The sequence below is a fragment of the Ambystoma mexicanum genome, chromosome 3p, assembly GCF_040938575.1.
Source record: "Ambystoma mexicanum isolate Mex_15411 chromosome 3p, UKY_AmexF1_1, whole genome shotgun sequence".
Taxonomy (NCBI): Eukaryota; Metazoa; Chordata; class Amphibia; order Caudata; family Ambystomatidae; genus Ambystoma; species Ambystoma mexicanum.
The window spans coordinates 1023500665-1023527036 of record NC_090925.1 but is presented as its reverse complement, the minus strand read 5'-3'; positions in this window follow the sequence as shown (position 1 = coordinate 1023527036).

Genomic DNA, 26372 nt, shown 5'->3' with positions numbered 1-26372 from the left:
TCTAGTACTATACACAAAACATAAATAGACTACAATGCACACAAAGATGGGGCTTATATGTGGAGAGTAAAGTAAGCATACAAGAGGCAGTATCATTAGCAACTGTGTATAATCTACCTGATTGGATTCACACACAAAAATGATTGCTGTGTTTCAGGCCTGCTTCTTCCACTGTATATGTACATCAAACGCTGCGATTACATTCTAAAGAAAGTAGTGTAAGAACATGTGAGAATAGCAACATTAATAAATGTAATACCTTTTGAGAGTGAAGTTTCTGACTGTCAGTAAATAAACACACCTGGCCTAGATATGGCAGTGAACAAAAACGAAGGGGCTACACATGTGATGGCATCAGTGATGTCATCAATGACATTTGTGATGTCATCTTTGATATCCTGGGTGTTAGTATTAGCAGTGCACAGTGGTGCGGACAGTTATGGTAGCTTAGCCTACCATAACTGTCGAATTTCAGGGTTTTTTGCGATTGAACTTTGAACCATAATGTCACGTTTGTAAAGTTTTTTATTGAATTTCACAGGTTTTAAGTAGTGCAACTTAACCATAACATCCCTCTAACAAAGTTTTTTCTAGTGAATTGTATGGGTTTTTAGTAGGGCAACTTAACAAAGTTTTTTTTTAACTAAATTTTACAGGTTTCCAGTAGAGCAACTTAACCATACCATCCCTTTTGCAAAGTTTATTTGCTAAAGATGATTGGTTTACAGTAGTGCCACATAAGCATAATGTAAAGCAACTTCTGACTTATTTAAACACCTTGCAGAGAATACCACTTGACAATATGCTGGTGTACAGCATGGTAACGTGTCCCTGAATTCGTAAACACTTAACAGTCAGATGTTTGTGTCGTCGACAATGTGGAAACAGATTTTATATTGATGTAGGAACGTCCACCTCCAACATTTGCCTTCTGCAGCGCAAACACGTATTTTTAATTAATTTATTTATTTATTTATTTTAATTCTTGATAACACGCCAAATCACCCGAAGGCCTCATGGCCTTCGGTAGTTAGCCATTAACAATGTACTGCACATTGCATACTTTCAGCAAAAGTTTTAGTTATCTGAAAATTACATGAGCTAAGGCCATCCCTCCTCCCCAAGAAACGCCAGCACTAGTGTAATGAAGGAGCATGACAAACACTGCCCCAACCTTAGAAATAACAAACATACAATATTTTTGCACCGGACACCCACTCCCCCATATCACTGTTTGATGCGTCTTTCCTCATTTCCGGTCGCAAATGGCCTTATTAGCTATTCTACCAAAAAAGAAAACCATCCGTTAACAAAGTAAATGTTGCGTTAAGAACCACCTTTCACAGTAAAGGACATAGACGCAATAAGATTTGACAATAATAGTATAGATGTGCAAAGCATTAACGTATGGTACGGAAAAATAGGATTTCTGGTTATAATCTGGCCCGTCGCAGGCCGGATTACAAAACAAAATCCTTTTTCAGGATGGCCACCATCGAAAGGAAAGGAGGTTGTTCCATACATAGCCCCTCTTCGCTTTCCATGACAGCAAAGAAAAAGCAACAGTATGTACTGTGACGCAGATCCTGTAAATAACCATACAGCAACGTATAACTTGGTACTTTACATTTCAAAATGATACACGTGATTTTAAAAGAAAACGGTAACATTTTAGAATTTGGAAAGTACTTTTATTCAACAAACAACTGTCAGAGATGAACGGACTAATTCCATTTCCAAATAATTTGTAGCAATTACTCTAAGGCCAACATTGAAAATGTTCATGGAGAGACCAACGCAGTTAATTTTGCATACACAAAGTCTGCATTTCGGTTAAAGCACTCAATTTTTCCAACATGGCGGCATCACCGTTGCTTTACACCACCATAAATGATATTAAGTCGCTCCTTGTAGCTAGTTCAGCGTAGGGACAGAGCGGCCCTGGCCTGTCATCCCATAACATTATAATGGACAGGCACCCGGTCACCAGCAGTTGCATCTGCCGTGGAAAGAAGCCGTCATTCGGCATTTGAAAACCATAGCACGCACAGTATGGCAAAATGTAGCTAGGCGGAAAACGTAAGAGTAAATCTGTGTCAATACCCAGCATTTAGGAAACATTTCCAAAACAGACACAAAGATTGTGGAAAATACTACACAAATGTAAGTGGCCAAACATGACATTTTAAATAAATATTAGAGTTGTGGATGGGTACATATAATGACACCCTACAAACGCAGATAAACAGCACGCGCTGTAAGGGTTAAACAAAGGACAACTACACAGTGAGATGGTAATTCAGTTATTGAGGCAGCATGAATGGACAAGCAAGAAAAAATGACATGTCGTAATGTTACACAAGACCAAAAGAATGTGCAAACTGATACACAAAGCTATGTGGGCAAGCATAACATTTCAAAGAAAAAGAAATAACGGTCAAAAGAGTGACTCTAGTCTTAGCCTGCAAACACAAACAATGTACACTCTGTGTTACTGGAGGAAAATTACAACTGCGCAAAAATATAATACTTCAGTTACATTTTCGCAATTAGTGGACAGTCGGCAAAATTAATCTTACATCATCTTGACAGCCTTCATTATTTTTGCCAAAGTCAGACAGCAAACTTTTTGCATCAAATAATCTCCGTAAACTGATATTTCATGTTCCTTAAAAACGTTTTTAAAATATAATCTTATCAAATAGTATTTTTTTCATTCCTTGCATAGCTTTTAAACTTTCCCTTTCGCTCAAGGTCAAAAAACAATAGCCCCTTATGAATTAACTTGGATGTGTGGGCCTACTGAGCTCGCAACCAAAAAAGCAAATGAACTGACCTTCACTCACAAGGCAAATACATTCTCACTTTGCAACAACATATGAGCATCCTATCATGAGAACTGCTCATCCCATACGCCGCGTAAACCACTGTTTCCATCAAACACTGTATGTGGCTGCCGCAGATTTCAAAAGATAGGATGCCAGTCCGACTTCAAAATTAATCTGAAAACATTGAATTGGTCGCCGTGCATTGAGCACCAACTTCCACTTTACCGTATGAATTTGGTGGCGGCCACATTCCATTCCACACTAAGTAAAGCTCACGTTCGGAAATAGTATTTCATAATTGTAACAAGTGCATGAGTGTCTTGTTTTGTATGTGTTACCGGCGATGTTCGTGTACACAAAAACATGAACAAAATATGGCGGAGGCCGCCAAGAAATCTGATCTGACACACTTCACGCTGTTCCACAACCAATCAGTGAAAGCGCGACATGTCCACGGACATGACGCTATGGATTAGCCAATTGATTTCTTTTCCGCGGAGCGAACAGGGAAGTGCAACCGCGGAGCGGACATAGATATCACTAATTTTTCCAGACCTACTTTTTCATCGTTTTGAAGAAAAGTACTGGACGGACTTTCACCAAATTTACAAAAGCACGCTATCGAGACCAAGCCACTGCACCTGCCGCAAATTTGGTGAAAATCAGTCCAGCGGTTTGGGCTGTAGGCGTGCGAAAAGTTTTTATCCCATACAGTCTATGGGTAAAAAAGACGTTTTGGGACACCCCCTATAACTTTGACCCCCCTGGACTAAACCTCACCAAGCTTTGCAAATAAATTCAGAGTGGGCCAAATACTTTTTTTGCAATGTTTGGTGAGGATTCGTCCAGGGAGAGCGAAGGTATAAGCCACCCAAAAAGTGCTCTTCCTATGGAAACAGCAACTTAACCATAACTACACGGCCACTACCGTATATATATATATATTTTTTTTTTTTTTTTTTTTGAACAACCTATAGCAAGAACATTAAAAATTAAAAATCTAACACACCAGAGAAATACAATGTCAACCTTTTAGAGCTAAAGACGAAGCGTCCACTACTTCTACAGTGAGCAGCCCAAATTACTACGGCCCTGTGTTACCGATATATCCCTCCACGACTCAGTTCGACATTGTAGCGCTGGTCTGCTGGCGTCAGTGAGATGAACAACTAGACCTAACAGGACAAATATCTCAAGGGAGTGCAAACACATTTCTATTACAAAATCAAAATTAAATCTGTTACCCAACAACAACACAAAAGAGCGAACAAGAAAAAATAGTGTCCCACAGTCTAGTCATAAATAAATACATAACCTTACAAATTACACATACAAAAGGGTGCAAATGGAACTTTGGAACTATAACATGCCTCCTCTGCACAAAGTTCAACTAGCCCCGCCTCAAAAATTCAAATCATGGCCACCATGTGGTCAAACTGGACTTGCATTCCCTGAACTAACAGCTTATCATCTTGGTGTTCTAACCATTGCAGACTTGAAATGTGCGGCAGGGGTGGAAGCCTGGTGGGTTGGAAATAAAAGCCCAGTTGGGCTTTTATTTCCTCTTCTTTGGAGGTGACTGAAGGCTGTTGTCTCTCCTTGAAGTAACATTCCTTCACCAGTACCACTTCCTCTGCTGCAATTACCTAATGCCTCTTTTTTGTTTTAAGTGTGCTTTAACCAATGAACTTGGCAAATTTGATTATTCATGTTGTTTGTTCTTGTCCCAGTGACTGTATTTGATCAAGTAATACACTTTGCAAATATGTTTATGCTTCACAGTTCTCACTTAGGACAACTGCATTTTTCTAAATTGCCTCTCTCAAGTATGTGTGCAATGATTTTTAGACACAAAGATAACTGTCAGAAAATTTCCTCCGCTAAAGGATTAGTGTCAGCAGAAATACGTGTCATGCTTCACAACTTCGAGAAGCTTGGACGAGGGGAACTTTGCAAGATCATGTTAGCAGAGAAAATGCTTTCCAAAGCTGATGCAAAAGTCAAATGTGTTTTCTTTTAATTTCTTCTGGTCAATGCATTTGCACAATTGTTCCCTTTCCTTTTCACAAGCATCTAGCATTTCTCCTGTAGGCATTTACTTGTGTCCTTCCTTACACCCTAGATCTTGGTGTTTGGCTCCTGCTTTTGCCACCTTTGTAGCACTGTTCTTGGTTACGCCAACGTCTCCCCAGTGTTGTTAGACCAACAGTGAGTTCCCCTAATCCAGGAATGTGCCTAAGAGATTAGTTGATGCGGCGGGTTAAAGTCGGTCCCTAATGGCTCTTGAAATATTTCTGTAAGACATGACCTGGTGGAATTTTACATCATGGTCCGATGTAGACAACAGAGTCAATATAAGGAATAGGAATTAGGAAAAAACAATATCTACAACAATCTACAACACGCAATCATCGCAATTTGTCTGAACAGTACATCATGTAATGAATTGCATTTAAATATCAAGTAATCCCAGTCAAGAAATGTATTGGCTCCATTTTTGCTTCACTTTTCCAATAACATGAAACACATACACAGAACACAGTAGCAATGGCCACTTTTCTTACTGGCCGGATGGAAATTGCACATTCTTAATAGCCAGTACACTCCTCACCTTAAACCAAGTAACATCTTTAAACTCCAAATATAACCAAAAGGTTTCAGTGGCGCTTAGCGCTCTGGGCTAATGGAACAGCTGGGCTCAATACACATATAATCAATGGGTTCAGTGTTATATATACAGAAACAATCTGAATCACGTATTGCCTTGACATTTGGTTTGGTGGTTGCAAGGAAAACAAAATCAATTGCATTCTTGAACTAGGAATGGGGGAAGGCATCTGGTGCACTTGGTTCAGGGATCAGATTTCCATAATTGCTATTAACGGTGAAGGAGGAGATTTCATTCAAAAGAATCAATTTTTATTGATTGTTTTAAGAAATTACATTTTTTATCCAATGCATTTTATGATGTAATTTCTATTCCTTTTAATCTGGATTATATTTCAAATGGGCTGACATTGTTTATATTAATCTTGGAGCATTTGAACAAATGAATCAACTGGACAGAAAATAAAAGGAACCATTTCCTACAGATGTAAATTCAGTGAAACATATTTTATTGGTCAAAGTCATAAACAATGAACATATTACTAGATGGATACTGAGATGCCCATCTCCATGATACATATGGTTCCTTGCTAATAAACATAATTGGATACTCAGGTGATGCTATAATGCAGCACTGGAAAGACTGAAAAATAGTTTTAAATGTATGCCCCTAAATGGGAATCTGAATCAATAGATAAGACTTCTGTGATCATGCATAAGACTTGTTACCCAACGAGTCTTCATTAAAGACGTTTTGCAAGGCCTCCTCTGAGCTTGACAGATAACGAGAGTTTGGTCATCTGCCTCCTACCCTTCTATGCTCATTGGTTTTCTGAGTAGCCAAGTATACTGGGTATCTCAGTATACATCTTTTTTGTAATATGTTTAATGTTTATGAGTTTGACCAATACAATATGCTCAAAGTGGCACTTGCTACCTTCTCTGTACAGGAATCTTGGCACAACCCATCCATCTCCAGGTCCACTGTAGCCTGTTCCTGTACATAGTTGTTAATGCACTGTACTGCCACGCAGGCTTAGAGTAGTGGTGCACAGCTTTTAGAAAGGTAGCGTCGGCTGCAATGTATTACCATCTTTTGGTTTTAGATTGCACTGCACTTGCGCTTTAGCATTGATGCACTTTTTGGTGAGGAGTGCATTTTGTTAGGATAGGGATGCATCAGTGGCTCTGTATGATGTGTGCCTGGGCATACAGTGCATGATGTACATGTGTATGTTTGTATCATAGCTGGTCCTTAATGTCTTTTACACATTTTACATGCAAACATAATTTTTTAATACATTAAATAATTGGTCATGTAATACCCAAAATAGTTTGTGATTCGGTTTCATTGACTGTAAACATGACAAATACTATACTCTATGGGTCCCCCTCACATTTTGTGCACAGATCCATGTATGACAGCAGCACGAAAGCATAGATGTTTGTTAGGGTGCAGGTTCAGTGTCCCAAGCGCGTGCGTAGAAATAAGTTGAGAAACCCCCCACCCGGTAGATATCAGGTCTTTTAGTGGTGAAACTGCTGTCACGTGGACATGTGTATGTTTAATGGCAGTGACGAACTAGGTATACATTAGCCTCATTATAATAGAGTATTCATGTAGGCAAGCATTGATTCACACATGAGCAATGATTTTAATCGCACAAGCAGCAGGCAATTGTTTTGTTTTAAAGCAAAGATGTCTTTTCTTTATATATTGGGGTGTAGAGTTGAAACATGCTCCACTGCCGGAGTTTGTGTTTGGGCACTGTGGGCTGCCATCGCCATCACGAGCAAGAGAAAGGCCATTTTTTGTAAGACCAGGGTTATAAGCAGCTGATTCCATTATGTTATTTTGTTAAGTTGTTTTTTCGAGCTGAGTCCTTTTAATTAAACAGTATTTTGTGGTGAGTGCAGGGGCCTCAAGAGTAGGATGTTCTGATATGAAGGGCATGCATGTATTCATTGTTGCAAATAAAGCAGCCTCCATGACTCGAAACATACTCCCAGAAAAACTGATGCCATCTAAGCCGAGAGGCCAATGAATGCACAAAAGATCAAAGGTCACAACATGGTATTAGTGCCAATTTATAAAGTTAGCATGCAAGCATAGAGCCCCAAGTATTGTGAAACCCATGTTTTTTGCAAGCTAGCTGCCTTGGTAGTTTGAAGAAAATAGACAACATGCCTCAGCTTGGCTTTTTTTTTTAAAGAGCTAGCTAGAAAGTCATGATGTATGTGCTTGCAACTACCATCAAGACACAAGTCACAAAACATGCAGGTGCAGGGTTTGGAGAACACAGAAACCCAATTATAATGTTCTGGGGCTCGGGGATGTATCTGACTGCCCTCTTGTTTCCCACATTCTCATTGGTTGGATCTCAGTGGGACGCAAAGACTCAAAGTTATCTAAAAGTTTTATAACCCAATTAGTGTTGACCTTCTTTGTCAGAAATATCTTGTACGGACCGACCAATAAGAACACGGTCCAAACATAAATGAGGTAAAGGTTAGTGTCTGGAAATTTTGGGGGGAAGTGAGTGTGGACCAGTTTATGACTGAATAGAATGTATCAAACTCCATAGGGGTTTTGCGAATATATAGTTAGGGATTTTGAATTATCGTACACTTCTCAATATGTTAAACATGCGTTTTGTATCTTTAAATTGTGTATCCCCGATGTAACGTGCAAAGATGGTGTTCAGTTTTTATGCTGTTCGCTCTGCCCTGCAGAAAGCTGTGTTTGTTCTGGAGTTTGTGTCCTCATTTTTTAAACATTGTGTGTCCTATTTTTAGGTTGTTCTGGGACAAGCTTCACCTTCACATTTGGAGTCCCCAGCAAGATCCTTCAGTGGCCCAGAGTGGCTGGGTTGACCCGCTGCATGCCTGGCAGAAGCAGATTTGGCCTACAGAAACCAGTTTCTTGTGCCCACATGCTGAAGAGGAGGCCAGTTGCCTCTTTTTTGCAAAAGCCTGCCGATCTCTTGGGGCAAGCAGTAGAAGCATGCAGTGCAGGCAATTGAGCGGGATCGCAGCATCATGGGTGCTCAGAGAAACAAGTACAACATGACTAAACATCTGCATGAAGGCACATCATTGTGTATATTTTTACTCTTTTTGATTATTTTGGTGTTTTGTAGAATATTCAAAAGAAAGGTGATCTCCCTTTCATTAAAGGGAAGGCAATGTTGCATTGTATTCCATGCTTTAAAAAGGTATTGAGGTGACCCTCCCCTGATGTTGGAGATGATGATGTCATAGTAGAGTAGAACTGCATATTAATGTGAGAAATATCCTCTTACAAGGGGAAAGATCACACCGTGTAGAAATAGACAAATTGTTGTTTTGTCCAAGTGGAGGGGGGTGTCAGGGAGTGTAAGAATATATATAGCGCTTTACTAAATGTGATGGCATTTTTATTGCAATTATTACAAATGGTAGTGTCATTTTGTTTACCAGCAGCAATATAGAATTTGTATTTAGCCAGTATAATATAGCCTGAGTGGTAGTATGCAAAATACAGAATGTATAACACAGCCAAGCCCAGCTAGAAACTGCAGAGAATGAAGTGCACCAATGTTTTATTCTGTGATGCCTTATACATGGAGACTACATTATTCATATAACTGACTAACTTAATTAACATTGCTAAATACTAATTCTAACCTCCATAACATTATAATGTAGTCTCAAGTGCAAAATGAGGTGAACATACATGTTTTGGTGACACTGCTGTAATTCGTTTTTAAATGCACACTGACATTTTTTTTTCTTTCTTCTGTGTTAGCTTGTGGAGAGCAGAGGGAAAGAGGCGACAGGAAATAAATTGAAACTGTTGCTCAGAGAGTAAGGATTTAATTGTTCTGAAAATGAAGGGTGGTGCAGAAAACATTATTTTTTAACCTGATTGGAAGAAAGTGTCTGCAGACATGCCACGTAAAAATGGGAAGGATCCAAGCTTTGCTAATGACAAAAGTTGCATAGATGAGTTAATTGAAACTGAGCTGTGAAGGCAGAGGGAGTTCCAAGGGGTTACAGAGCGCTGGCTGGGAGAGAATTATCTCACCGTGCTCCCCACACAAGATTTACAGAAGAATTTTGTGCTGACTGGGCCTGCCTTTGCGAGTAGAGCAAGGTCATACTGAGAACTTTAAAGAAGTGCTCATCTCGGTAATATGTGTGCCAAGTGAGTATCATTCGAATGTCGGATGTTTGGCTACAAATTATTACAGTGTAGAAAGGTTAGGGATTCCTGCACGTGTATTTTTGGCATTTCAAGATGTTAGAATATTAATCTACATTTCAAATAGACCTGCCTGTTCTGCTTTGTTTTCTTTTTGTATTCCAGAGGCTGCTGTAAATAACCATGGTAAGACTTGATGACATGTAATTGTAATTCAATATAATAAGCACCTATGAAAACAAATGTGAGTTTGTGTCATTCATGCATATGTGAATACTGTTCAGTAGACAACGTCTAAAGGGGAGGCTCATATTAGTGCAGAAGTGCATTTGCCAATTTACCAATGCAAGTCAAGTAACAGATAAGCAAAGGTTTGTGTGTGAGTGTGGCCCTTCCTTGCATGCTGATTGGAAGGAATCTGATATAATATATAGATTACTGGATGTCCATGAGCCAGTAATACCTAAGGGCACATAGATTGCTGGTTGTAGATAAGCCAATGATACCAGCCACAAACTGTAGATGGCACTCTGAATAAAGTTATTGAGTTATAACAGTACATAGGTCCAGGGCTCTCTATAGACTTTGGGAGGTATTCTAATAGAAAGGAAGGTTTTGTTTTATGATAAGGTTATAATATAAGGAAGAAAACTATGCTCATCACTAAATACAGCGAAACAAAATACCACTAAAATGACCACCAATATAAGCTAACAAGGTATGATCACTAAAATAATATGAGGCCAAACCCAATCTAAATGTAAGACTAATTTACCACCAAATTACCACCAATATGTTTACAGTAAGAAAATACTGCCAAACCCCAAATTTACCCGAATAAGACAAAGGGCCTCATTACACAGACGGCTGTAACCATGGCGCTATTAGCGCCATGGTTGCCGCCGGTATTTTACAGAGTCCGCCATGGTGAATGGTGGAATTACGGCCCTATTCCAAGCTGTGTGGGGGCGGTATTTCCCCATTCACCATGGCTCTTCCCCATTCCCATTTTTGCCCCCATACAGCTCAGTGGGAATGGGGAAGGCGGTAATTACGGTACCGCAAATTGCAGTACCTTAATTACCTCCAAGGTCCCTTTGCGGGTCCCGACCTTAACGGCTGGTAAAGCCAGCCGTTAAGGTAGGGTCCCACAAAGGGACCTCATAGTAAGGCGGTAAGGGTTTACTGGCACTGGTATCCTTACCGGTACCGGTAAACCCTTACCGCCATCCGTGTAATGAGGTCCAAAATATCTTACAAATAATGGTGCCTTGGCCGGAAAGTGGCTGTAGAGCACCTACTGGGTGTGGCAAGTGTGTCTAACACTACCATACATGCATTAAAGGGAACCCATTTTATAAAAGCAGTGTGAAACTAGAAGTGAATTTCAGAATGCCTCAAATGGAGGCCACATTCCCAGAGTTAGTGCAATATCTGGAGGCAAAGTTATATGCACATGGAACTTGGTCATCAAATAACGCCACAGAGTGGCATGACCGCACATATGGTGAAGTGCAGAAAGAACCATTAGATAGCATCTTTGCAGAAGGTAGCATAATCCAGGTATGTCTTTTGAGATTATTAAATGGTGCTGATAAACATGCAGAGAAATATTGTCTGATACAGCTATGTGCCAAGACATGGTTCATTTTAAATAGGTCTCTGCGAATGCAAGAAAATTATGCCAAGCTGTTTAGCAGATTAAAAACTGAAGTGGATGGAGCTAGGGAACAAGAGGAAAAATTACTAGCAGAACTAGAGGTATGTCAAAAGGACATGCAGTCAAAATGTAAAGATCTCGACACTCAATTGTCCCAAAGAAAGAGACAGTTTGAGGATAGTAAGCAAGAATTAAAACACTTGAAAGTGTTGGCAGATCATATTAGACAAGATAAAGACAAGGGTATTTTGGAAATGCAGATTTTACAAAAATAACTTTTTGAAAAAGAAAGTGATCTTCAACATGCTGAACAAGAGATAGTTAAAATGTTTCAAGAAAAAGATAGACGAGACAAATAGTTCAATGAATGCCAAATGCAAATGAGTGATATGCAAAATGTGATTAATAAGATGGGTGATGAAAACAATTATTTACGTAAGGAGGCAGATCGACTCCTTAAAAAGTGCAAGGATTTGGAACAGCAAATATGCATTTCCTAGTCCCAGGGCAAACGACAGGGCACCACATTCAATGGAGTTGAGGTGAATTATATTTCTACACAGAGAAATAGTGCCCCAGCGGCTGTGCCGGTGACTGAACTTGGTTGTTGCACCCTTGGGGGATTTGACACACCCATTGGGGCCGCCACAAATCCCATACGCCTGAAACAAGGGTTGAATCACAAAGTAGTGCAATACCATGCGTAGCAACAAGTAGCCCTATCAAAATAATGAAATCAATCAAGGCCCTAATCAAACCATTCAAAAAAGGAGGGGAGTGCTGTATAGAGGACCACTTAGAAGCGGTGCATGATATATGTAAAGCCCTCCAGATACCTAAAGAACAATACAGACAATACTTTCATTTAACTCTAGACACTCCCACAGCCAGTATCATTAGAGGATTAAATGAACAGCAGAACATGACATGGGCAGAGTTTGAAAAAGAGATTAGACATCATTTTTCTCCATTCCAGTCCTTACAGGAGGCAACGAAAGTGGCATACACAATTACGGCTAGGCCCAATACGTCTCCTCGCCAATTTTTGCAAGACTTAAAAAGAGCTTTTTCTCGCTTTGACGTATCTTTTGACCACAATTCCAATGAGTTTAAAGCAGCTGCCTACTTCTATGGGCTGCAGAAAGACATCATATCACAGTTAGTTTGTGAATTTGATCGTAACAAGTCCCTTGAATGGATTGTACACCAAAGTACAAAACTATATGAAATACTATACTGTCAGGGTAGAGAGAGTGATAAAATGAAAGACACTAGACCAAAAACTAAAGAACCCTCATCAACGGTGATGGAGATCAGGTCAGCTAAAATGTCATTTGCGTCTGCTCAAAGTCCAGGCAAGAATAATGTGACACCTGAACAAAGGGGTAATCAACAGAGGTCATTCCCTGCACCAATGTTTCAATCACATGATCCTAGTAATAGGGAGAGCTACATTAGCCCTAGGTACTTAAGAGACAGGCCCCGGGCACGATATCGGCCTGATATGTCAACTATGAACAATAACCAGAGACAAAGCCAGGATCAAAGAAATAATGGTCCAACCAGACATTGGGGACACAGAGCAGATTTGACCCCACCACCATGATCTATGGCAATCAGGATAGACCCCGATATGTGGATCGATTTACTGAAAATGGGAATCAACATAGGGGACAATACTCACAAAATGAGAGACAGGACATGAGGCTGAGTATGAATTATGCCCCACATCAATACAATCAATCATCACCACCAGAGGACTACAACCAAAGGATAGGTGCACCCCGCTCCCCATCCCATATGAATCAAGAAACAACCCCATACAAACCATTCTCCTGAGAGATATCACAATAGATTCAATCGGGAGGAAAACAACTAATATCGACCTAGGCCACAGAGAGAAGATTTGAGGAAGATGGAAAGATTCCAGTGTCTCGAGGCCCAAGTGAAAATGTTGGCTGAACAAATAGGAAAGCTCTGTATGGCACAAGAACAGTCATCAAAGGAGGGGGCAGAAGGCCATAGCAATGACCGGGTGGTTTCTGATAAAAGTGACCAAATAATAATGATACCTGCAATGCTAAAAAGACATTGCCCTGATTTGATTTTACATAATGACTCTGAGATGCTTAATGATATAAAAAGGAAAATATCGCCAAATGAACATGTGACAGGAATTGCCAATACATTTAAAAAAGAAGTTTGATTTAACCTGGAGTTAAATCAAACATTGGAGATTTGCACAAATGAAAAAGGAAAACATGAAATTCCAAAAGAACAAAGGGACAGATTTAAGAAAGACAACTCATGCATGGATAATACAATTGAACAGGAGTAAGTGGGGATGTTAGAACGCTCTACCTAGACAACCAAAACACTAACAAAATACAGGCAGGAAGAATAAGTACTCAAATGGAGGGTACAGATCCATCACCTGAAGAGTTATTTGAGCCACAGATTTTTGAGGACGTTAAAACGATTGGTACCATGTCAAACATCCACAAGTGCCCAGAATTAGAAAATGACAAATTACCAAGTAATTTTTCTACGCATATTCAGTTGGAGAATTATAGTGTGAACTCTGATGATTCCCGGATGGAAGGGCGAACAGTGGCCACACTCCAGATGACCCCTAAACATGGGGAAATTAATAAGGTTTCTCAAATGTAAATGGACAAAAAGGAGGGAAAAATGTCTTTCCATTTACCAATGTGCTTAACTAAAAGTGAAAAAGGTCTGAGAAAAGTGAATCCTGAAATTAGTAAGAACTCACACTTTGTGTGCGTGTTAGAGGAAATTGAAGACAGATATTATGCTCCCATTACTGGAAGAAAAATGCAATACTTTTGCCATGATTGACAGAGGCGCACAGGCCACAATTATGCCCACAAAATTGGTAAAAAGTATTAATGAAAGGAGATCTCCACAGAATCAGATCACAGTGAGACATAGTGAAGGTCCAGTGCATAATTTTATTGGTGAGGAGGTGCCTATTGTGGGTGTCACTGAGGTTGACATAAAACACAGAATGAAACAAGAAGTGTTCATCACATCTATATTCGAAATTCCATTCCTAATGGGAACAGATTGCCTGAAAAGATTGTCTCCTCTGATAGATGGGGTAAATGGGGTACTGTGGTCTTTAACCAAAAAACCACTAAGACCTAGGAGAATAAAATCACAAAACAACAGCATAAATGAATGCTACACTGTTGCTAAAACGAATGATGCAGTGGAGGTATACCTACAGAATAGCTGTGTGCCTAGTGTCACTGTCATTTTAATGTGTCAGAATAAAATGCCAAATGAAAAAGAAAAACAATCTGTGCAGATTTATTTGGATCCCAGGAAGAAATGGCAAACTGAAATAGATGAACACACATTGCATTTTCATTGAAAAGAGAAGAAAAGCAAACAGAATACTATTCCTAAAACAGACACAGAAAAACACATTACCACTCTTGCGGAAATACACCTGGAAGATGAGCAGCCATGGTTCACATTGGTATAAATGACCATTCTAGCGTGATAAAAGCTACTTTGGCGCTTGAACAGAAAAGGAGCTTTATTAATGAGAAATTACTGCAGAAAATAATGGAGAGGGAGGAGATCCCAAAATTTAGAATTAAAAATCAATATGTCTCTGGTTTGGACAACCCAGATTTTGAAAACCGAATTGCAGGAAGATACATGCTAAAGATTAATATTGGACAGAAAACCATATACCACAATGTGTGGATAACGAGTGGGACACAAAATGATTTTTACATGGTCAATAATATCATGTACAGAATGTGTATGTTGTTAGATTTTCTTAACCAGAAAATATGGTCCCAGCTAGGCGGGCCTGCACCTGCATTTGAAGATACGAGAAAGGCTTATCAATGTGCACAACTGGTCCCATATGCATTTGAATTACAGGTGAAAAGGGACATTACTATTCCTGCATTCATCAAACAGGTTGCTATAACACTAAAGTGCAAGAATCGACAGCAAATGAAAGATTCTGATGCATTTGTGTGCCTGAATGAATCTATGAAACAGCAGGGCCTGGATTATAAATACACCCCATTGATAAATGTTGGAGAAGGCTCTAGCAAAATTCAGGTGAACAATAAAGGGTGTCAGGATATTAATTTAGAAGAGAATTCTTCATTAGGAATGGCCATACAAAAATCACATTTTACCGCAGATTTTAATAACATGGTGATTGGAAATATTCCTGAGAGATATGTAGATGCACAGGGTGTGCTGCCAGAATATCTGGATTCTCAACCCAAAGGGAGCTATAAAATTCAGTCTGTGTATCCTTATGATTCCAGTGAAACATTGTGCTGTCACCAAGAGATTTGTATAGTATTTGACTTAAATGAAAATGAAATAGAAAATCGGCACATTGAAGTGGTGGCTGATATGCCAAAATATTTTGAAGTGGCAGCTTTACAGAAATACACAGCCACACAGTTGGAAGAAAGCACAGAGATTCCTCCACTGGAGGATTTCCCAGAATTTTCGAAAATGGTAGAGGAGCAGATTTTGTTAGCAGATGCATGTGATAGTGAAGAGGATAAGAATGAATTCAGAAAAAATATTTATGGAATTTAAAGACGTTTTTTGCCAAAGATGCACATTACCGGAAGGGTGTGGTAGAAATCCAGTATTTGTGCGCCAATATAGATTACCACTGGCATGTTTAGAGTCATTGGCAGAGATAATTAAAAACTTGGAGTCTCTGGGAATTATCAGGCCCATTCATAGCACATCCAACACTCCTATTTTGGGTGTGTTAAAGCCAAATGGTCAATGGCGTCTGTGTGCAGACTTGAGAGAGTTAAATAAAAGAGTGCCAGTGTCCAGATGGCCACTGCCATTCATTGATCAAGGCCTTACTCAGGTGCGTGGCTCAAAGGTGTTTACTACCTTAGATCTCACATCTGGATCATGGTGTGTGCCACGGGCAGAGGATATTCAGAATTTGTTTTCATTTTCATTTGATAAAACACAATACGCATGGGCTATAACACCATTCGGGTATGTCAATAGTGGGAGTGAATTTGGCATATTTTTTAGAAAGGCTATGCCTGATGCAGCGGAAAGAGCAACTATAGTTTATGTGGATGATGTCCTGATAAAAAATGAAAACTTAAAAAGCTATTTTGATGTACTTGGCCAATTAAGGAGTGTTTTTATAATTGAGTTTCTTATTTTCTAGGGTAGGGTGGAGAGATGTTTATGTTGTTAAAATTGATTGGTTTGTGTTTTGATGGTGTGGGTTGTGAGGTAAGTATAATATTGCAGATTTTTGTTGTGAAGAGTGTGTGAGTAAGAAGAGAGTAGGTTGGTGAGGGAGTTTAAACACGGTTAATAATTGAAACTACTTCAATTGGGGTGACAATTGAACACCTGCAAATTGGGGTGGCTTTTCAATTTGTGCAAAATTGGGCTCTCTGGGGAGGGATATAGATGTGAATGTAAGATACTGCTGCAAAGGTATTGATATATATTGATGGCACAATGGTGACTTCACTGGAGCACGTGTGTGATACACTTCCAAAATATAGGGCTAACATATGAAAATATCACGCTGAGTGGGTCCATTAGAGCACGGGTAGCATGTACACCCCTAGACAAAGAGAAGGTACGCACAACATGGCCATCTTCAAAAGCATGTACGCACACTTAATGGTGAAATAAAAAGGGAAGACATTACAAAAAGGTAGAGTATATTAGAAGTGTGGAAGATGTTCGAGGGAGAGGTATAGGTCCCTGATGACAAGGAAAGAAAAGTTAAAGAGAAGGCTAATGGCCCAAACTCAGAAATAGATTGAGTGAGTAAGGAGAAAACAACGCAGCCACAGCCTTCAGTCGAGCTTGAACCTGCTCCTCCACCCGCGAGTGAGGCAAAGGCATTATTCCTGCATCTTTCTTCACTTACATTGGCTCTGCCCTCTTATGGGATGTATACCCTACAGCCCGCAGTGGGCTATACTAACCCCTGAGATGTACATATAACATATGAAAAGAGGGGACAGACAAGGAAATAATTAACATTGCCCAATGAAAAACAGTTGAATGTTTTTAGTAACACTGTACTTCCAGAAGTAGCGAAGAATGTACAAAGACAAATAGAACATGGCCTAAGAGAGATGGAGGAGGAGCTCATAAGAGCAGCGTGAGAGAAAGAGGAGCAGATGGGCACATCATTATCAACAGATAAGTGGACACAGGACATCAGGACAGATATTGTTTAAGATTGATAGTAACCCAATTGATGAACTGGAACTACCACTTTTAGAGATGGTAGTGGAGGAGGAACGGGTAGCAGATGAGGACTCATTTTGTGGTGATGGAAGGACAGTTTATGAGGATGGGAATGATGGGCGATCCCCCAAGTATGCAGAGGAGATGTCATATAGAAGTTGGCTTCGAAAATTGCCCGCCGAATGCCAGTGGAAACGAGCAAGAAAAGTAGAATGGGACAGCCCCATAAGCAGGGGATGCAGTTCCCATTGATACAAAATGGCAGAGGGGGAACTCAGTACATTCCCTGGCCAAACATGTGTATCAGAGGTTGCCTTGTAGAACTCACCAAAAAATTACATGTGTAATCAAAAAGGAGTGTACGCTAGTGCAAGAAGTAACACAGTTTTATTCAGGGCCCCAGTCACAGCTGGGACATCAAATTCAAACAGATTGCAGAACAGAACTGCATGAAAAGACACTGTCAAAACAACACCCATACCCTACAAAATGTACAAAATGTTTAAGTAAACAAAATAATTAGCATTTGCGATCATAGGACACAAAAAGATCTCCCCCACAAGTTTAATTGGATCTTGCACTTTAACTCACACATAAAAAAATATATTGCAAGCCCTCAATGATCCAGTGTGACATCAAAATCTGCACCCAATTTAAACAACCCAAAATTATGTAATTAAAACTTTTGAGGCGACCAACAGAACTTTAATAATCCTCCCTCATTACCTCAACCTGATTCGCATGAGAATGGTCATCATCAGAGCCTTGAACCACAGACATACTGTTGCAAAAAATGTTGCACATCCGGGACACTCTAACCCTTTTCCCAGAGAAAATGTTCAATGGGGCGATTTGAAACTGCCGTGGTTCTTGCCGTCTCCCCTAGAAAATTACAATTCATAAATGATTTTGAATTATAAAATGGTCATGTAGTCATTCTTCGCTGGCTAAACATGGGAGTTATAAACTGTTGACCTCGATAAAATAACAGCTGTTGTGTACTTCTCTTAATGCAGGTTTGGGATTGTGCACTGCGCACTAATTTATAAGCTATAGCGGCCTTTGCTGTGCAAAATGTTTGCACACATTTAAAGCAGAAGCAAGCCTTTTAGGACCTATTTACCACGTTTAATTCTACCACTACACATGATTATACTAACCTATGCCCCAGCATTTATGGTTTTGTATTATTAAGCCTTTAATTTCCTGTATATCAAAAAGTGCCCCTTCCCTTTTCCAGTGCTACTCTCTCAGCTGATAAGTGTGTTCCACCATTCTACGCTGAACTTGCATTTGTATAAAATTATTTCCCCCTTTCATTCATTTATTAATAACTAAATCTTTTTGGGCCTCCTTTTCCCTTTTAGCAACTTCATCTTCATGGATCCATATTTTCTCCAACTGTGACATGTCGCCCTCAGTCTTCTCCCAACCTTCCCCAATCCAGATATGCCCTGTCCTATCTTTTGGGCATTAGATCCAGTATTCATTATAATTTTCAACATCAGCAGGTTGTGTAGAGAATCATCCATCGGGATCCTCCCCTTAATTTTCCCCAATTATTGCCTTCCTACTGTTCATTTCAAAACTGTTTTTATCAGTTCTCAAGGGTAACATTAAATGTAATTTTTGCTTATTAAAATATACTTTAGACATTTTTTTAATAACACAAAAGGTGATGAGTGGCAGCACCAACATGGGGACAGTGACTTGTAACAATCCAGAAAGCTAGGTGGGCACCCATGTGAATACTCTTTCCAGCCAGCCTTTTGCTTGCATTCCATTGACCTTGCTTGTCATCTTTCCCTGGAGTGTCCTTATCTCTTGTATAACTGCACTTAGAGTTCCATTGGATGCCTCACCATCAAGAATTGCAGTGCAGTAGCTTGATCCAAATTTAGCACAGACCTCCCCCTTCAATTTCTGTTAGAAGGTTCAGAACAAACTGATTATGGATGGTCACCAAGTGCAAAGCCCTCATCTCTTAGTTGATCGTGTTCAATCCTTCTGCAGTTGAATTAGTCAGTTGCAATAGCTTGTAGTGGGTTAGCTGCAGCCATTTAGAATAGGCTGCAGCTGATGTTGCTGGAAACAGCCGAGAAGTAAAAAAGGTGGCCATCGAGAAAAAACAAACTCATCTGGGATAGCCCCTATGTTTTCCACACTGAGAAATAATTATTATCCTGCTTTCTCCTTCTCACTAACAATTGATGCTCATGTTACTGTGCATTTTTACCCCCAGTGCAATATTCATGGCAGTGCTATTTTTCAGCACCACAAATGCAAGGCTGTGCAAATTTATGAGTGTGCAGATTCCATTCCAGTTAGGTGGAAGTTGGGCATATGCTTTGGATCCGCAAACCCACCAAAGATCCATCACGGCTGCTGTCCCCCGTGTCAGTGCAGTATTCTGCATGACCTTAGCACATCCAGAATTATACCCCAGGAAAATGGATCCATTCAACCTGAAACACAAAGGGAATCATGTACAGCTCCTTATGTCAACTGGTTGATGTTTTTCATGTAACAACGTTAAGGCAGTAACATACTTTCCCCAAGTTGCTCAGTAGTAGTCATTAACTTTTGCTACCACGTTTTGCTCAAAACCCACCTGTCCTTCAGATCAACATTGTATTATTCACCCTCCAATTTGTCCTCATACTAAACAGCTCCCTCTGTTTTCATCAGTAGCCTCGTGTTACACCAATGGACAGTCTGCCCTTATTTAGTTGTGCATTGCACTCTTTTATGGTCTTTAATTTGCAAGCCCCCTCCTCTGGGACATTCTGTGACATACTCCATTACCTTATGCCTTGTTCCCTGATTTTGAAGCATTCACGTTAATTCTACATTATTGTCTTCATATGCATTTCCTCTTCATCCACCCAGTGAACTGCTACTTTTTTCCCCTGGAATAAACTTTTAGTTCTACAGAGAGACAGCTGTAGTAAGAATCCTGCCTCCTCATAGTACACCGACTGGGGCAGGAGAACCTTGGACATTCCAACTACATGTGGAATGAGAGAGCAAACGTAGCAGGTACCATTTGATCTCTCTCTCACCACATGCATCATTTCATAATACCAGAGAATACCTGACAATGAATTATGCTCTTCCTCTGTTCCATGGTGGAAGCCCTCCCAATTAACCACATTTTGATTTCACATTTTTCTTTTTGTATTGAATTGTGTTTCACTTTTTCCTTTAAAAAGCATATAAAATGAAAGCATTAAAACTATACTGAAACATGTTAATATCATTACACTCCAAAAACCTGTAAATGTCTTTTTCATTGTCAAATATTTTGCATTGTAACCTTCTCCAGCGCCCTCATTTGTGGTTTTCTTTACAAATACTAAAGGCTGTTTGAAAATGAAAGTACATCTATGTGATACTTCCCATTATATTGTGCTTTGGCAGATGGTATTTTTGTCCCAGCGAACGTCCTTGATGTTGACCCATCCGTGTTATCATTGGAGTTTGACAGCTGTTGGAATTGAATAGACAATGACGTGCACAGCTGTGAAGTGCTCCTCTTTCCACCTCATCATGTGGTTTGCCAAATGAAGATGTGATCACCCGGAAAAAGAGGTGTTGCTGTTGGGAAATGTTCATTGGGATCACCTGATGGTCCACTTTTGCTTTTAGGCCTCTTCTGTAAGGATTTGTTTAGGGACTTGGTAAGTTCTTTAAGATACAGATCAAATACCCCCCCCCCCAGAATAACAGAGGTAGAGTGGCAATCAGAGATTATACATGATGGCGGGATCAGCACATGCATTCTCTGTCCTGTAACATTCTCATGGGGAGTCAAGTTATGATCTCCCCCAGGTGTGTTTCGTAGCCCAAACAAAGCAAGCAGCAAGCAGTGCACCCAAACCTTTTCAAGCATCTGCAAATGCTTAGCCATTCACATTTTCAGCAGTCCATTCATCTTTTCTATTATACCGTTTACTTGAGGATAGTAAGCCTTGCATAGTTTATGTCTTATCCCCAGGAGATTTGTAATTACCTTTATTAAATCATAGGCAACATGCTGCCCATTATCAGGACATATTTCATCTGGAAACCCCCAACTGGGGAACACCCCCCTCACCAAAGGTTTTTCTGCAGAGTGGGCATCATTGTGGGCACAGGGCCCTGCCTCAAGCCAATGTTAGAATGGACATTCCACTACAAGCATGTACTTGTAAGAAGTACACCAAATATCTGCAATATTGGTATTGTATTGAAACATTCTAGCATTGCATTTTTCACTTTGCTCACTTTCAGTACTGCTATTATGGGTTTTGTGTCCTCCTCACCAGGGTAGAGCACATGTGATCCCTCTGGCATATATGTTGCTTATTTTGCTGCTTTGTCTGCCATTTCATTTCCTAGTGAGATACAATCTTGCCCTCCATTATGGGCTTTGCACTTTATGAATGCCAGTTCTACTGGGAGTGGTAATGCTGCATGCTGGGCAGGAGTGCCATCCCTTCTTTTGAACTCTCTCCTTTCCCACCTTGCTAGTCCTGAGTGCACTGTAGCGTTAACATAGGCTGAATCATAGAAGATGTTCACTGTTTGGCCTTATGACATGTTTAATGCTTCAATTAAGGCTACTAGCTTGGCCTCTTCTGCAGAGTGATGATTTGGTAGTTGTGTGTGTGAGTACACTATCAATGCCTAACCTTTCTGATCCATACTCCACCACTGCTCACTCTGGGTGCCTTTTCCCCGTGAATGGATTAATGCTCGAACTCCCGTCAATGAAAATCATGCCCCCCCCCTTCTATCACCTTTTCCTTAACTAGGGGGTTACCTTCAATCCGTTCAATGCATGCTACGCAGTCATGCACATACTCTCCTTCTTCTGCTTTTACTGCAATGCACTCGGTGGTTTAACTGTCCTGCACCTCACCACTTCTATTGCTGGGTTAGTTAGTATCACCTTGTACCCTGAAGACCTCTGAGTTATCAGTGTTGATTTTGTTTACTCCACTACGGCAAGAGATGCATGTTACATGTACAAAACTACTGGGCAACCACATGGTTATTGTGGAAGCCTTTTCTATTGCAATTCGCAAATGCATCATACGCATGTGCCTGCTCACATGGGATGTGTCCCTGCATAACAGCATCCAGTGACATACTGTAATGTGCAAGTGGCTTGTGTACCTGTCCCTTTTTCTGTGTCAGTACTGCAGTCAATACTTTACCATCTGTGTGTGAAAACAAGTGAAACTTTGCTTTGCAATTGGGAGTTGGTAATACTGTTGTGTGTCCTAACTCGTGTATTAGCTCAGTAAATATTGTGCCCATTTCACCTGTCCATTTTCTGTGTGTTTTGTTTTTCTGTGCTTCCTTTAGTGCTTGCAAAAATGGCCTGGTGTATGTGGAGTAGTCAATAATCCATGCTCTGCAATAGTTGCACAAGCCCAAAAATGGATGCATCTCTTTCACTGTTTTTGGTTATGGTGTCTTGTGAATGGCCTCTAATCTCTCTGGCATTATTTTTCACCCGTCTGCTGACAGAATCTGACCCAAATACACAATATCATTTTGACAATATTGTAACTTCTCTCTGTACACTTTGTGTCCTTTGTCTGCTAATAAAGTCAACAGTGTCACTGAGTCCCCTCTAAACTCCTCTTCTCTCTTGCTCTGCACCAATAAGTCATCAACATACTATATTAATGTGCTAACAACCTGCAAATTGCTCAAATCCATTTGTATCACTGTGTTGAAGATGCTAGTCTTCTTGCAGTACCCCTGAGGCATTCTAATAAATTTGAACTGCGTCCCGCGATGTGTAAATGCGGTGAACTACTTGAAGTCTGGGTGTAGTGCAATGGAGAAAAAGGCATTCCTTATGTCAACCACTGTGTAATAGTGTGCTTCCGCCGGAAAGCTGCAAAGAATTGTTGTGGGATTGGGAACCAACGGATACTCTGCCTCAATAAAGTCATTCAGAGGGCGTAATCCTTTATGAAACGCCATACCCTCCCTTTGCTTTCTTAATTACATGGCGTACAGTAGCGGCCATGTAGTTATGGTTAAGTAGCTCATCTCATAGGAAGAGCACTTTTTGGGTGGCTTATAAAGTCGCTCCCCCTGGACAAATTCTCAACAAACTTTGCAAAAAAGTATATGCCCCACTCTGAATTATTTTTGCAAAGTTTGATGAGGTTTGATCCAGGGGGGCAAAGTTATAGGGGGGGTCCCAAAATTTCTTTTTTTCCCATAGAGTGAAAGGGGAAAAAACTTTGCTCACGCCTACAGTTCAAACCGCTGGATGGATGGATTTTCACCAAATTTGCAGCAGGAGCAGTGGCTTGATCCCGAAAGCGTGCTTTTGTACATTTGGTGGAAATCCGTCCAGTAGTTTTTTGTTAAGATGACCAAAAAGTAGGTCTAAAAACATAGTGATATCTATGTCTGCTCCGCTGACATATTTCCCTGTTCGCTGGCTGGGGTGAGGCATGAGGTGCGTCACATTGTTTCGATGTGCCGCCATCTTCGGTGAGCGGTCATCCGTGGACAGGGCAGCGGCAAACAGAGGAAAAATGCAATTTATGGGAGTGTGTTGGTGTGTAGGAGTGCTTGGGGAGGGTGGGGAGTAAGAAATGGGTCAAATGATGTATTTGTTTAGGTGGCAGGTGCCCCTGATGTGTTTGCGATGTCCACGGGCACCGCGGCTGTCCACGGACATACTAAATGCTGGGCGCATGACTTGCTATTTTACTTTAGAATGATGTTGGTTTTGGGTTGTTAGTAGAGCATTGATTGTACTTAATATCCCCTATAAGCAGCCCACATACCACAGTCAAACTGTTTGGTAGCATGGGTGTGTTATGCACCCAAGACTCTAGGCCCTGGCCACAAACACTGCAGCATACACGCCCATAGAATCAAACACCCATCAAATATCCATAACCCAAACATTTTTGTACTGTTTCATTTGTAGAGTTTGTATGTGAGGTTTTGGCTTGGCTATGCAGTTAAGATTGTAGAGTTTGTAACAAGCACTGCAGCATAAGATTCCCATTGAAGTAAACATTTTGGATGGTGGTGTATGGTTAGATGTTTGCTTGAATGTTTGTGTTATGCAGCAGTGTTTGTGAGTCAATTTATTAAAAACTTACTGGTTGACTTTGTTGTGGTTTTATGCAGTATTTTCATGACATTAGTAATTGGACCAGACATTCTTTTTCGATCTCTGTTATAAAATAAAACCATATGATAGTGTAGGTAGTTCATAATGAGTTATTGCATTGCATAAAAGACATTCCTGTATTTTTTCGACCCTCATATTTAGTACTTTAGAAGTAGTATAGTTCAAACCAGTGTACTGCACAATTTGCTCAGTTTCTGTGTTTGTTTTTTAAATCATTGGGTCTGTGGGAAAAAAATCCATGCTGGATTTAAAAAAAAAACTTCTATGTTGTAGTACAAAAACAGGGTAATTCATAGAATTTCGCACAAAAGTGGGGCACGCGGCTGGCGCACAGTGTGCGCGTGCGAATGTCTGCGCCAGCCGAGTGCGCTAAAATTGATATCCGCACACATCGTATTCAAGGATTTTAGCCTCCAAAACCAGCCGTGACGCAGAGTGGCACAGCGACCCTGCAGCAGCACCAGTTATGCCCCCAAGAACGCCCTTGCGCAAGGAAAAGCCATCAAAATTCCCGATTCAGCGCAAAGGGCTGTGCCAATCCTGGACCAGTATACAGGGCTGGCAAACAGCAAATGCAGAGCGGGGAACGTGTATTACTGTGGTGCGCGGGAAGTTCCACACGCAATTTCAGCAAGGTACATGTATTTATGGGATGCAGGGAAGTTTAACACGCGATTACAGAAGGGTACGTGTATTTCTGGAGTGCGGGGAAGTTTAACATGCGATTTCAGCAGGGTACGTGTATTACAGGGGTGCGCAGGAAGTTCCACACGCGATTTCAGCAGGGTACGTGTATTTCTGGGGTGCGGGGAAGTTTAACACACGATTACAGGAGGGTACGTGTATTACAGGGGTGCGCAGGAAGTTCCACACGCGATTTCAGCAGGGTACGTGTATTTCTGGTGTGCGGGGAAGTTTAACACGCAATTTCAGCAGGGTACGTGTATTACAGGGGTGCGCGGGAAGTTACACACGCAATTTCAGCAGGGTACGTGTATTTCTGTGGTGCGGGGAAGTTTAACACGCGATTACAGCAGGGTATGTGTATCACAGGGGTGCGCGGGAAGTTCCACACATGATTTCAGCAGGGTATGTGTATTTCTGGGGTGCGGAGAAGTTTAACACGCGATTACAGGAGGGTACGTGTATTACAGGGGTGCGCAGGAAGTTTCACACGCGATTTCAGCAGGGTACGTGTATTTCTGGTGTGCGGGGAAGTTTAACACGCAATTTCAGCAGGGTACGTGTATTTCTGCGGTGCGGGGAAGTTTAACATGCGATTTCAGCAGGGTACGTGTATTACAGGGGTGCGCAGGAAGTTCCACACGGGATTTCAGCAGGGTACGTGTATTTCTGGGGTGCGGGGAAGTTTAACACACGATTACAGGAGGGTACGTGTATTACAGGGGTGCGCAGGAAGTTCCACACGTGATTTCAGCAGGGTACGTGTATTTCTGGTGTGCGGGGAAGTTTAACACGCAATTTCAGCAGGGTACGTGTATTACAGGGGTGCGCGGGAAGTTACACACGCAATTTCAGCAGGGTACGTGTATTTCTGTGGTGCGGGGAAGTTTAACACGCGATTACAGCAGGGTATGTGTATCACAGGGGTGCGCGGGAAGTTCCACGCATGATTTCAGCAGGGTATGTGTATTTCTGGGGTGCGGAGAAGTT